At 61.1% G+C, this 11,416-nt stretch overlaps 1 long non-coding RNA gene across 1 annotated transcript; it reads right to left on the bottom strand.

Annotated features, from left to right (window-relative positions):
* Positions 1-2,826: 2,826 nt before the first annotated feature.
* Positions 2,827-3,823, bottom strand: LOC144254644 (uncharacterized). Its single transcript, XR_013343550.1, has 3 exons — positions 3,773-3,823; positions 3,444-3,614; positions 2,827-2,897 (listed from the first exon to the last, which is right to left on the bottom strand). It is a non-coding gene; the product is annotated as an uncharacterized LOC144254644 (long non-coding RNA).
* Positions 3,824-11,416: the final 7,593 nt, after the last annotated feature.

Genomic DNA, 11,416 nt, shown 5'->3' with positions numbered 1-11,416 from the left:
TGGCCACACAGCCGATCAGCAGTGGCTGTTTTGGGCTGGTGTGCTTCAGCTGTGCTGAGACAGAAGTGTGAGGTGGCCTGGTTCTCAGAGGGACCTCGAGGCTGGCATGAGAGAGGGGGTTACATGGGAGAGAAGGACCCCAGGCCAGTTCTGGGATGTCTCCACCGTGCTCCTGCTGGAGCAGGGTGTTGGACATGCCAGAGAGTCGAGTATATTGGAGGCTTAGTTCTAGTGCTGCTCTTGGGAAGCGATGGAGACTTTGCGCTGGTGGGAGGGCATTAGGTCATTGGAGTGTGCCCTCCGGGGGGATAGTAGGACCTCTGCTCCCTCCTCTTCTTCTTTGCTTCCTGGCTGATGACCTCAATGGTTTTTCTCTACTGTGATGTGCTGCTTCACCACTGGCCAATCCATCATGGCCTGGATTCTTTAACATGTGAGCCAAATACATTTTATCTCTGTATAAAGTTAATTATCTCAGGTATTTTGTTGTAGTAACTGTCCATCTTTTGGAATGTCAATCTACTTTTCACTATGGCTGAGAGCCAGCAATCGTCACAAGAGGGGTGAAACCCCCACAGACTGCTGTGGAGAGCAACTCCCCTCTGCCTCTCTGCGGTTTTGTTCAAGAACTGCCATTGATGCACTGTCCAATGGGCGGAGCTGCATGCATGGGGGAAGGCGATTGGCCAGGGTGTGGGGTCCTGTGATGAAGCAGAACTAAGGCGTCCTAATATAAACGCACACAAGTGAGGGCTGTGCACACAACCTCAACAGGGTTGAGAGTGCCTGGCTTCCCAGGGAACTGTTCCCAAGCCCGCCTTCCATGGGGGTGCCCAGCCACCCCGGGGGGCGGGGGGGCGGAATACCCTGAGCCGCGGAATACCCTGAGTGAGGCAGAAGACACTTCAGTCGGATTCGCACTTTTATTGGTATGTCTGTGCGTCTGTGCATTGCGTGGCCCAGCGAGCCACTCCACACACGCGCTTCTGCAGGGCTGGCACTCAGCTCACCTGGGCCAGGTTGTGCCTCTTGTACAGCAGCGCACGCCGCTTCTCGCGCTCGTGCATGAAGGCGCGCAGCTGTGAGGTGGGGAAGGTCACTGGCGCTGGCCGGGAGGCGGCAGGTCCCTCCTCTGTCAACCAGGGACACTGCAGGCAGCTGGAGGCGCATGGCTGGCCCCTGGGGAGGAGGGAGGGTCGGTGAGCGGGCCAGAGAGCAGCCGGAGAGCGGGACGGGGGGTGTGGCGTGGCGAGGCGGGGCGCTCTGTACCAGGGTTGGGCACACAGTGCACTGTGCAAAAAGGCCACAGCGCCACCTGACAGCCCCGCGTAGCAGCGGCTCAGCTGGATGAGTCCTTTGCGCAGGCCCTTCTGCAGGTCGCGTGTCCCCTCGCTGCTCACAGGGTATTCGGTGCTCAGCCTGAGAGAACAGGAAGCGCAGGGAGCTCTCCATTACCCTTGATGATTTGGTGCAGGGACTCCAAGGTCACCCGTTAAGGATGATGGGGTGCAGGGACTCTGAGGTCATATTTGGATGGCTCCGTGGAGATTCATGGGGACTCTGAGGGCACCCTCAGACAGATGGAGCCCTGCCCTACCCATCTAGCACCTCTCTCCCCAGACACATGAAGGGCTCACATGATGAAGGCTGTCACACCAATGGCCCAGATGTCTGTCTGAGGAACAGCCCCGTGGCCTTCCAGGAGCTCCAGAGCTGCAGAGGGGCATGGGTGGGTGGGCACAGAGGGAGGGGCACAGGTGAGAGGTCAGAAGGTGGGCACCACAGATGGGCACAGGTGGGTGGGCCCAAGTGGGTGGGCCCAGGTGTGAGGCTGGAGGGTTGCAGTGGAGTTGAGGGGAGGGGAGAGTAGAGAGGAAGGGAGAGGGCTTCCTCCTGTCCCCCCCAACAGGTCAGGCGCCCATGCCTGCCCTCTCACAGTGGCCACACACGCACCCATGGTCTCTAGGTAGTCCTTAAAGTTGTCAGAGGGCAGCACCTTCTCCTGCGTGAGGCTCTGGGCATTGCCCAGGTCCACAATCTTGAGCAGGTTGTACTCGGTGACCATCATGTTTTCAGACCTTAGGTCCAGGTGCAGGATATGCTGGGCGTGCAGGTACTGGGTGGCACTTAGCATCCGCCAGAGGTAGTCCTTCACCTCGGATTCTGAGTAGGAGGTCCTGGGGGCAGAGGTGGCTCAGGACAGGCCCCAAGGGGGCATGTGCACAGGGAAGGAGCAGTGGACTGGGAAAGGCACCCGGTTCTGACACAGCTCGGGGTCAGGCATGTGGAGGAGGGTGGCAGGCCCGGCGTTCCCTCCCAGAACCCTGCGTCATCTGCCTGTCCAGCCATCCCTCCACCCAGCCTTCTGCCCCCACCTCTCCGCCAGGCATGGCAGCAGCTCGGGCCCTGAGCACAGCTCCTGGATGAGCACCAGGTGCCGGGGGCTGAGGTAGGCAGCATGCAGCTGGGCCAGGTGCGGGTGGCGCAGCCTCTTGAGTGCCTCATATTCCCGAAGCACGGCTGCCCTGTCCTCAGGCCTGTAGGGAACGATCTTGGCGGCCAGGGCCCGCCCGCTGGCCTTCTCCCTGCACTGAGGGACCACGCTGAAGCGGCCCCTGGGAGAGAGACACAGCAGGACCTGAGTGGCCCCCATGCACTCAGAGCAGCAGAGACCAAGCTCAGCAGGGGCAGCAGCCAGACACAGGGAAGAGGCTCTGAGCTGACATGGGAATGTGGGAGTGGGAGCACGAAGAGCCAGAAGGGCAGCTTGAGGAACCATCCCACTACCCGCTGTCCCCAGAGGCCCCTGCACCTCCGGATCTGCATCTGGAAGGCGAAGTTCCTGGTGCTGGGGAGAGGCGGGGCTGGCCGCCCCTGGCCACTCTCCTCCTCAGAGGCTGTTAGGGAGGGGCAGGTGACAGGTTCAGGAGGATCCCAACCAATGCAGGCTCTCCCCTCCTCTTCCCTCACTCCTCCTCAGACACCAGACAGTGGCCCTGCCTGAGTGCCCGCTCTGGCCTCTGCTCCCTCAGGTCATTTTGCAGGGGAGAAGGGAACTTGGATTCAGGACACAACAAAGCCCTCATCATAAGTGTGTTTGGGGATACGCATCCTGAGCAGCAGGGTGCTTTCCAGGATGGACCAGGGACCACCTTTCCCAGGCCCACAACAGACACTATTGATCCATCAAACCACTCTTCCACCCAACCCAGACCCAGCACCCAGGAAGTCACTGCCAATTCTTGGGGTGGCACCAGTGGGTGTGGGTGAGTGAAGGGAGCTGAAGGGTGAGGGGCCCCAGAATGTGCAGGCTTTGAATGCTGGCTGAGTGCAGGAGTGGCCACCATAGGGTCCGCAGTGGCCACCACAGGGTCCGCAGGCAGGAGGGTGCCTGTTCTGATCTGCCAGCCACCCCATCCACTGGCTACCCAGGAGTGGCTCACCCAGGTGGCGGGGCCCTCCCAGGAGGACCTGCTCCGAGGGGCTGCTGTAGGGGCCCATTCCTGCCTTGCTGATGCATGCTGTCCGGAAGGTATACAAGCCGCCCCTGGACAGCTTGTTGGTGAGGTAGCAGCAGTCGAAGATGTCAGAGGCCAGGGTGGTCCAGGTACCACCTGGTCACAGATGGAGTAAGAGGCAGTTGGGGAGGAAGGAGGAAAGACCTTCCCCAGGACACAGAGCAGGCTGTGGGCAAGGGCCCTCCATACTGACCCTGGGGGCATGCTGAGCCTCAGGGGCCCCAGGGAGAGAGGGCAAAGGGCCCACACAGTACCTTCTATGCAGCACTGTACGATGTATGTCACAGGGCCATAGGACTCCACGGACTTCCAGACCAGCAGCACCCTGTCTGTGTAAATCTCCCCGATGTCCGGGAGTGGGGAAGACGAGGGGCGCTCTGCAAGAGGCCACCCATGGTCTGGGTCAGCATCTGACCCCCAGGGCTGATTTCTAGCTGGCCCTGCCTCACCCTCCCTTACTTTCGGCAAATGTTAGGCTCCTAAGCCCACCCTCTCCCAGTGCCATTTGTTTGGGGTGGGTGAGGTCCTAGAAAGCAATGGGAGGAGGGGCGTGCCTCCTTCCCTAGTGGGCAGTCAGATGTCTGCCCAGCCCTCCCCACCAGGATCCCTCCTGGCCAGCCCTTTGCCAGGGTATGTTCAGGCCTCGGTGGAGTGGCCCAGGCTCTGGTCGGGGGGCCTTGCCCTGGTTTCTAAGCTTGGCTGAACGTCCCAGTACAGGGCCTGAGGTCAGTCTGCAAGTTCCAGACTGGGCCAGCAGCCATCTCAGCTGCCCACACACCCCAGGCACTGCATACTCAGCTCCTGACTCTACTCTGATGAAGACACAAACAGGATGGGGCTCCTCCCTCCTGCACCACTGGAGGGCAGGGTGGCACCCTCCACAGGGAGCTCCGCCTCCTGGCCAGCAGAGGCCTTGGGCCAGCTCCTGGCAGCAGGGTGCACAGCAGGCTGGAACACTGCCACACCCCTCTCCTCCTTCTTGGGCACGCTGCTCCCCAACCCCTGCCTTCCAGTCTCCTGCCTCCTGCCAACCCCTGAAGACCCTGGACAGTCCAGAAGGCACCCACAGCAGCCACATGCAATACCCGGCCCATCAGGACTGGACTGCTCGGTAACTCGGACGCACCTGTGGTCACCTCCTGAACCCCAAATCCCACAGCCCCACAGCTGAGGGAGTGGCCCAGTCCAGCTCACGAAACGAGGCTCAGCACTCCCAGCCCAGCCTCCCTGGCCTGGCAGGGACCTCTAGCAGAGCGCACCCACTTGCCTTCCGGAGTACGCCCGTGGTGGTTGCTGTGCCCAGAGGGTTGCTCACACTGCAGGTGTACATGCCCAGGTCCTCAGCAGTCACCACCAGGATGGTCAGCAGCTGGAAGTTCTTCAGGGTGGAAGAGATGAGGAGGTGGCCGTTGCTCTCCAGGAGGGCCCCATCTGTGACAGCCCAGAGCTGGTCTGAGTTTCCCCTAGACAGTGAGGGCCCCTGCTGCCCTGCTTGTATCCCAACCCCTTACCTTTACTCCAAGTGGCCTGGGCAGCTGGCTGGGCTAACACCTGGCAAGCCAGTGTCACTGACTGACCCAGGACCACAGTCTCATCTGAGAGCTCCCTCAGGAAGGTTGGTGCTGAGGAGGAGGCAGGAAGAGCCTTCAGAGGGAAGTCCAGGCCAGAAAGTGTGGGCAGGACGCAGCACTGCCTCCTCCTGGAAGCCCTCCAAGATTGCTCAGCCCCCATGCCCAGCTCTGGGCTTAAGCCCCATAGGTGGGTGGGGGCTTGCCCCTCTGGTGTAGGCACCATGGCGGTTGGGAAAGGACCCTGAGACAGTGGGGCCTGCTCACCTTGGTCCCTACCCTTCAGACCTGACAGCTGTAAGGAAGCCAGGCCTGCCTTCTCTCTGGGGGGCTCCTCCAGGCCTGTAGGAGGAGGGGGAGGGTCTCAGTAGGGAGGTCTGTCCTCGGGCAGCACTAGCTTCCTCACACTGCCTGTCCTCCTGGCAGGCCCAGGTCTCAGGGACTGGGGTGGTGAAGATAAGCTGGACCTGCTTCCCACCTCCCTCAGCAGTGGGCTGTTGGGGGCTCTAAGGCCTACAGTGCAGGAGGGGGTTGCTTGGGGCTGGGGTCAGGCTGGGGTCAGGAGGGTGGGGGTCACAGAGGCTGCTCTGGAGTTGGGACTTCCAGGCAGCTCAGGGGTCAGGGAAGCTGGGGTCAGCTGTGCCTAGGGTCGAGTTGCTCTGAGATCAAGAGAGACCTGGAGTCAGGAGGATCTGGGGCCACCGGACTGGGCTCAGAAGGTCTGAGGTCACTGAGGGTGGGGCCATAAGACTCCTGGGTCAGAGGGTCTACAGTGGGGGAGGCCTGGGATTCTGGCTGCCCTCTCCCCAGGTCCCCTCCCTGCAGCTGTCTCCAGGATGGCCTCACATGCCCAGTAAGGCAGGTTCAGGTCAGCAGAGGTGCCCCCAGGACTCAGGTAGAGCCGTGGGTGCAGTTGGGAGGTAGGGGCAACAGCACCAGAGGGGGGGTCCAGCAGGACCCTGAGCACGAAAGGGTGAGTGATCCTAAGGGGCAGGGATGTGCCAGGGGATAGGACGAGGAGGAAGTCACCTTCCAGCCTGCCCTTCAGGATCCGGGAGATGTGAGCCATGGAAGCCTTCACCCTCTGGCGCAGCCCAAGTTCCAGGGGTTCCTCCAGTGGCAGACACTTCCCAGGGAACTGGAATAGGCCATGGGAGGGGGACCACTTGGGCTTTCTGCTGGCCGCAGCCTCCCCCAGCAGTGCCTCCAGGTCCTCCGGCTCCTCTGTGATCTCCAGGCCAGCTCGAAGGCCCAGCGCCCCTGGCCAGGGCCACGCAGCCTCAGGGAACTCTGCCAGCTCCTCCCCAGCCTCAGCCTCAGGAGAGGGCGGCTCTGGCTGCTCCCAGGGCTTGGGGACCCTCCTGAAGATCATGAACTCGAATGGGAGATACTTGATGTCATACAGGTCAGAGAGGTTGAGGTAGGTGGGATCCACCTCTGAAATGTCTAAGGACACAGTGTCGGCAGCCTCTGTATCCCCTGACAGGTCCCGGATCTGCACCAGGGACACCTGCCCATCTTGTTCAGCCTCCTGAAATGCCAGTGGTTCCCTGGGGCCAGGGGTGGGGCTGGCAAAGTCCCCTGCAGAAGGGCCTGGGGCCTCAGGGCCCAGCAGTCTCTGCAGCACAGATGGGACTTCCTGGTCGGCTCCAAGGGAGGACTGGGCGGAGCCGTCCTGGGTAACACCTATGAAGAGGTGGGTCAGCAGCAGATGGTAAGGCCCAGGGTCTGGTGTGGCCTGACCCCAGGTAGGGGCCTCCAGAGACTAGTCCCTGTCAGAGACAGTCCACTTGGCTGACCCCCAGCTGGCCCTTCCCACCTGCTTCACTCACCCACCTGCTCAGGAGGCTGTGAGGAATGGAGGCTTGGCACAGAGAGAGAAGCCCCAGAACCCACACTGCGGACAGCTACTTCCCCCCCTGGAGCTCAGGCCTGTCCTCACCCAGGTGCCCCATGGAGAACTCCTCCTCCTCCTGGGCCAGGGGACCGGGAACCCACCCTTCACCCTTCATGTGCCCCAAATCCCAGCACACACTTCATCCCAAGGCTGGCTGTCCTACAAGGCTGACTCTGAACCCCAGCTCTAAACCTGGGGGCAGCCTGATACCATGTCAAGGTCCAAGGGATCATGGGGCTGGTGTCCGGGTGGCCAGAGCCATTGGCCCCCCTCCTGGGGACAGACCCACTGCCCTACCCTTACCCAACTCCATCTGCATAGTAACCGTCCACCCTCCACTTACAGCTAGTCCAGGCCATGCTACCCTTCCCTGGCCCCTTCCCCCTATCCCTGAAGGACTCCCCAGGCCCCTGCCGGGCATGGCCCCTGCCCTTCCCACCTGCCAACCGTCTGCAACCTGAGGATGCTGACCACTCCCATCCCCAGAAGGTCCCTTCCCAGAGCCTTCCTTAGCCCTCCTGAGCCCCTGCCCAGGAGGGGCACCCAAAATGGAGAGGCAGCTCCAGGATGCCCTCTGTGAGGTCAGGGAACCCACCCTCCCCTTCCCCATCCAAGAGGTCAGTGGATCCCTGGGAAGCCTCATGGTAGGAGCTCAGCACAGAGTGGTTCCCACCCCTCTGACAGATGCTAGGTTGTCCTGGGTCACCTCAGCTGGGGACAAAGGGGTAAACCTCTAGATGCCGAGAACTTGGGACCACCATATCACACCCCCACATCACATCTGTCCTGACACTAGCCTCAGGTGCCAGGTAGAGGAAAGCCTGCACTGCTCCTGGTGGGCCAGAGTGACAATTATGGGTGATTCTGGTCATATCATGTGTCCACAGGACCAGCCCCACAGCCCCTGTCTGGGAACAAGACAGGCCCATGTGCTGCCACAGCCCGTCTGGGCACACAGGAGCCAATACAGGGCACCCATGTGGCTCCCAGCTTGACCTTGGAGTGAAGGAACAAGGGCAGTTGGTCTAGGCCCAACCAGGGCTATGGGTGGAGGGGATCCCGGGGTACTGAGTGCGAGAGCGAGAGGAGCAGAGAGGAGGCGCAGACTGGTTTATTGCTCTATCAGCCAGAATACAGGTGTACTTCCCAACACAGACCCTGTGTCCACCCTGCAGAGCCGCTGGTGGCCACTAGGCCCTGGGTGTGGCTTTGGGGGTCTGGGTCCCATCCCTAGCCTGGGGACAGGCAAGGCTGTGCCCAGTGGGAGCAGGACACAGGCCCAAGTCCACATCTGTGTCCAGAGCCTGGAGGCTCCTGCAGGCCAAAAGGGACAACCCAGAGCTTGGTCTCTGAGCTGCCCCTGGCCAGGGCTCTCTTGAAGGACTTCAGTGCATCCAGCATTGTAGGCACTGTGGTCCTCTTTGTTGAGGACCAAAGTCCAGTGAGGTAGGAAGGGCGCAGGACAGAGGGCATGGCAGGCTGAACCCCGAGCTCAGAAGAGCAGCGCATTGAGCACAGGCGACTGAGGTGAGCTGGGGTTCCTGAGCAGGTGCTGCTGCCCAGCAGGGTGCACGCCCCATGCTGCAAGGACGGCACAGTAAGAGTGCCCTGGCCTCCCTGTCTTGCCAGGGTATGTGGCCTCAGCCCTGGGAGGGGGCCAGGGGCCTTATCTCCATCTGGGCGAATATGCAGAGTGACAGTCTCTCCCACAGTCCCCAAGCTGACCATCTGGGTGGAAAGCTGTTCTGCCTGCCATCTGTAGAGTGCTGGACCTGAGTGCAGGAGGAGGTCCAAGGAGCACTGTCCACAGGCCCAGCTCGGGCCCCTCGCACATGGAAGGACAGGTACTCGGGGCTGTGGACCTGGGATCCTGTCCTGAAGAAGCCAGGTGGACCCACATGTCTGGGTGGGCGCCCCACGTTGAGCAGGATGGGCTGCCCCACGGTGGGCTCACTGATCTCTCTCTGGAGCACGGAGACCTCATAGGGCATGTCGTCGGAGGTACTGCTTGCTGGGCCACAGCAGCCAAAGGTCTCCCCTGCCTGGGGCACGTAATCTTCCAGGTCAGCCAGGGTCAGCACACGACCATTGTGTGTGAGGATCTTGGGGTCACGGCTGCAAAGGCCATCCGTGTCCTGGGGCTCCTCCACCACGAAAGGGCTCTCCCCATCACTCTCTCCTCCTGCCCACTCCATGCTGCTGTCCCTGAGGGAAGCCCCAGTCTCCTCTGGCTCAGGGCTGACTGCTCCAGAAGCAGCCCAGTCCACACTGCCCCCAGCATCCACATGGAAGACGAGGGGCTCCCCAATGCGGACCACAGCTGGACCCTGGGCATGGGGCTCCTGGTCCAGCTGCTTGTTGTTGGAGTTGTTGGCGTTGGGGTCCCCACCTGGCATCCCACCAGGCAGTGTGAAGAGCAGTGCCCCCATGCCTCTGGGCACCTCCCTGGCGGGAGACACAGCCTGAGGACCCGACTTCTTCACTCAGACTTCAACAGTCTCCTCAACCTCCACCCACTTGGGCTGGGGCCCTGTGCCCCCTGGCAGGGCTCTGGAGGGGGCCTCAGCCTCCGTCACGTACAGTGTGGGCACAGTGGGCTTCTGGCCTGGCTCTGTCTCAGGCCTGTGAGGTTGCCTGGACCCCGGCAGGAACAGCAGGTCAGGGGCCAACAGAACTGGCCTCTGTGGGCTGGTGGAGCGGCGGGAAGGCGAGCGGGAGGGGGACTTGCTGGGGGACCGTCGTGGGCCACGGGGACTCTTCACCACGGTGGTGATGGTCTCCTCTCTGGTAGGGGAGAGGGCCCAAGAAGAGATGGGCATAGAGATCTGCAGCCTCACCCAGCTCCAAGCCATCAGCACATGCCAGAGACCAAGTTAAGGTACAAACAGGTGAGGAGGGTGAGTGTGCAAACTCCTACACATGCTCTTCAGCCCCACCTGCAGAGCCCCTGGCAGGAAGCCAAGGAAACCAAGCACAGTGTTTCACATGGCTAAGCTCAAGTTCTGCTCTGCTCAAGACATGTGGAGGCACCTAGAAGGCCCATGCTACATCACCCAAACTGAAGCCTCTGGACACCAGGACTGCACTGTCTCCCCGTCCCCCTCTTCAGCAGGCTTTCTGCTCTGTACCTCAGGCAGGGTGCCCAGCCTGCTACCAGGAAGTGCCCGCATGCCGTGAAGTCCTTGGCAAGTGACAGGCTGCTGGCCTGTGGCCTGTGCTCCTTGCCTCTGGATCTAAGGCCAGTGAGGCCCCATCAGGCCAAGGGGAAGACTGGCTGAACACTGAGCTCCACATGGCCATGTCCCCTGCCTGGCTGGCATCTCCCAAGGTGGGAGGGGCAGAGCTCAAGGCCAACAGCTCAGGAGTGCATGCTGGGAGGGCCAGCGACTCTGCAGCCCTGGCCTGTCTCAGCAAGGGCCCTCAGTGGTTCTGATCCCCTTTACAGGCATGGACGGGGGAAAGGCTCAAAAATGCCCAGATCCAAGGGTCAGCAATGCACTGGTTAGCCCAGGTCCTCCTCTGCTGCCAGTGATCCTGGCTCTAGCAGGAGCTGAGGTAAAGTGGGCCATGAGCAGGGAGCAGGCTCCAGCTGAGGGAGGCAAGTCCACGGGGCTCAGCTGAGGATCTACCCATGGTCAGGACTTGGTGCTATGACCAAGGCACTGCCTATCTCTCTCTCTCTCTCTCTCTCTCTCTCTCTCTCTCTCTCTCTCTCAGCACTTATTTTTATTTCTTGCTCTAACTTCGAGGCTCCAGGAAGAGTTGCTCCCAGGGATGGGCCCAGAGACACATGGGCACCCTCAAGGTGCACAGCAGTGATGAACCCTACATTCCCTATCCCTTGTCCAGGAGGAAGGGAATCTCCTACTCCACTGACTGGTGGGGAGGTTGAGGCTCCTGGTGGCCTATTGAGGGCCAAAGCTGAGGGGGCACAGCCTTCTCTGCAGGACAAAGGTGGGTACTTCCCAGAATGTTTCTCATCCCCAGTCCCCCTCAGGTCGCCTCTGAAGCTTCCCAAATGGGATCTGGCTCCATCTCTACAATGCTCCCCCTGTGGAGGGAAGGGAGCAATAACCTGTCTGAGGCCCTAGAACACCTGCTTGTACCCAGGATGGCACTCTACCACCCCACTGTTCCCATCTGTTGGGTGGCACAGTAGGAGAAGCCTACTTCTGGGGAGAAGGGAGGTCAGGGAAGAGCTAACCCAGGGCCTCATCAATTCTGATGACAGAATTCTTCTGTAGCACAGCTACCTTCAGGCCCTTCTGGCGGCTGCTCAGCCCCTGGGGAATGGAGGTTTCTATCCTGGAGCATCCCAGCCTGTAACCTATAAAATCCTCAGCCAGTCCTGCCTACAGCTCCCCACACCTCCACCTGCATACCTCCTCTGCAAGTCTCCAGGACTGTCCAGGTCATAAGCAAGCCTATGTTCT

Source organism: Urocitellus parryii, chromosome 1, assembly GCF_045843805.1.
Source record: "Urocitellus parryii isolate mUroPar1 chromosome 1, mUroPar1.hap1, whole genome shotgun sequence".
In the NCBI taxonomy this organism is placed as follows: domain Eukaryota; kingdom Metazoa; phylum Chordata; class Mammalia; order Rodentia; family Sciuridae; genus Urocitellus; species Urocitellus parryii.
Note: the sequence above shows the minus strand (reverse complement) of the source record. Positions and strands in the feature narration are given on the sequence as shown.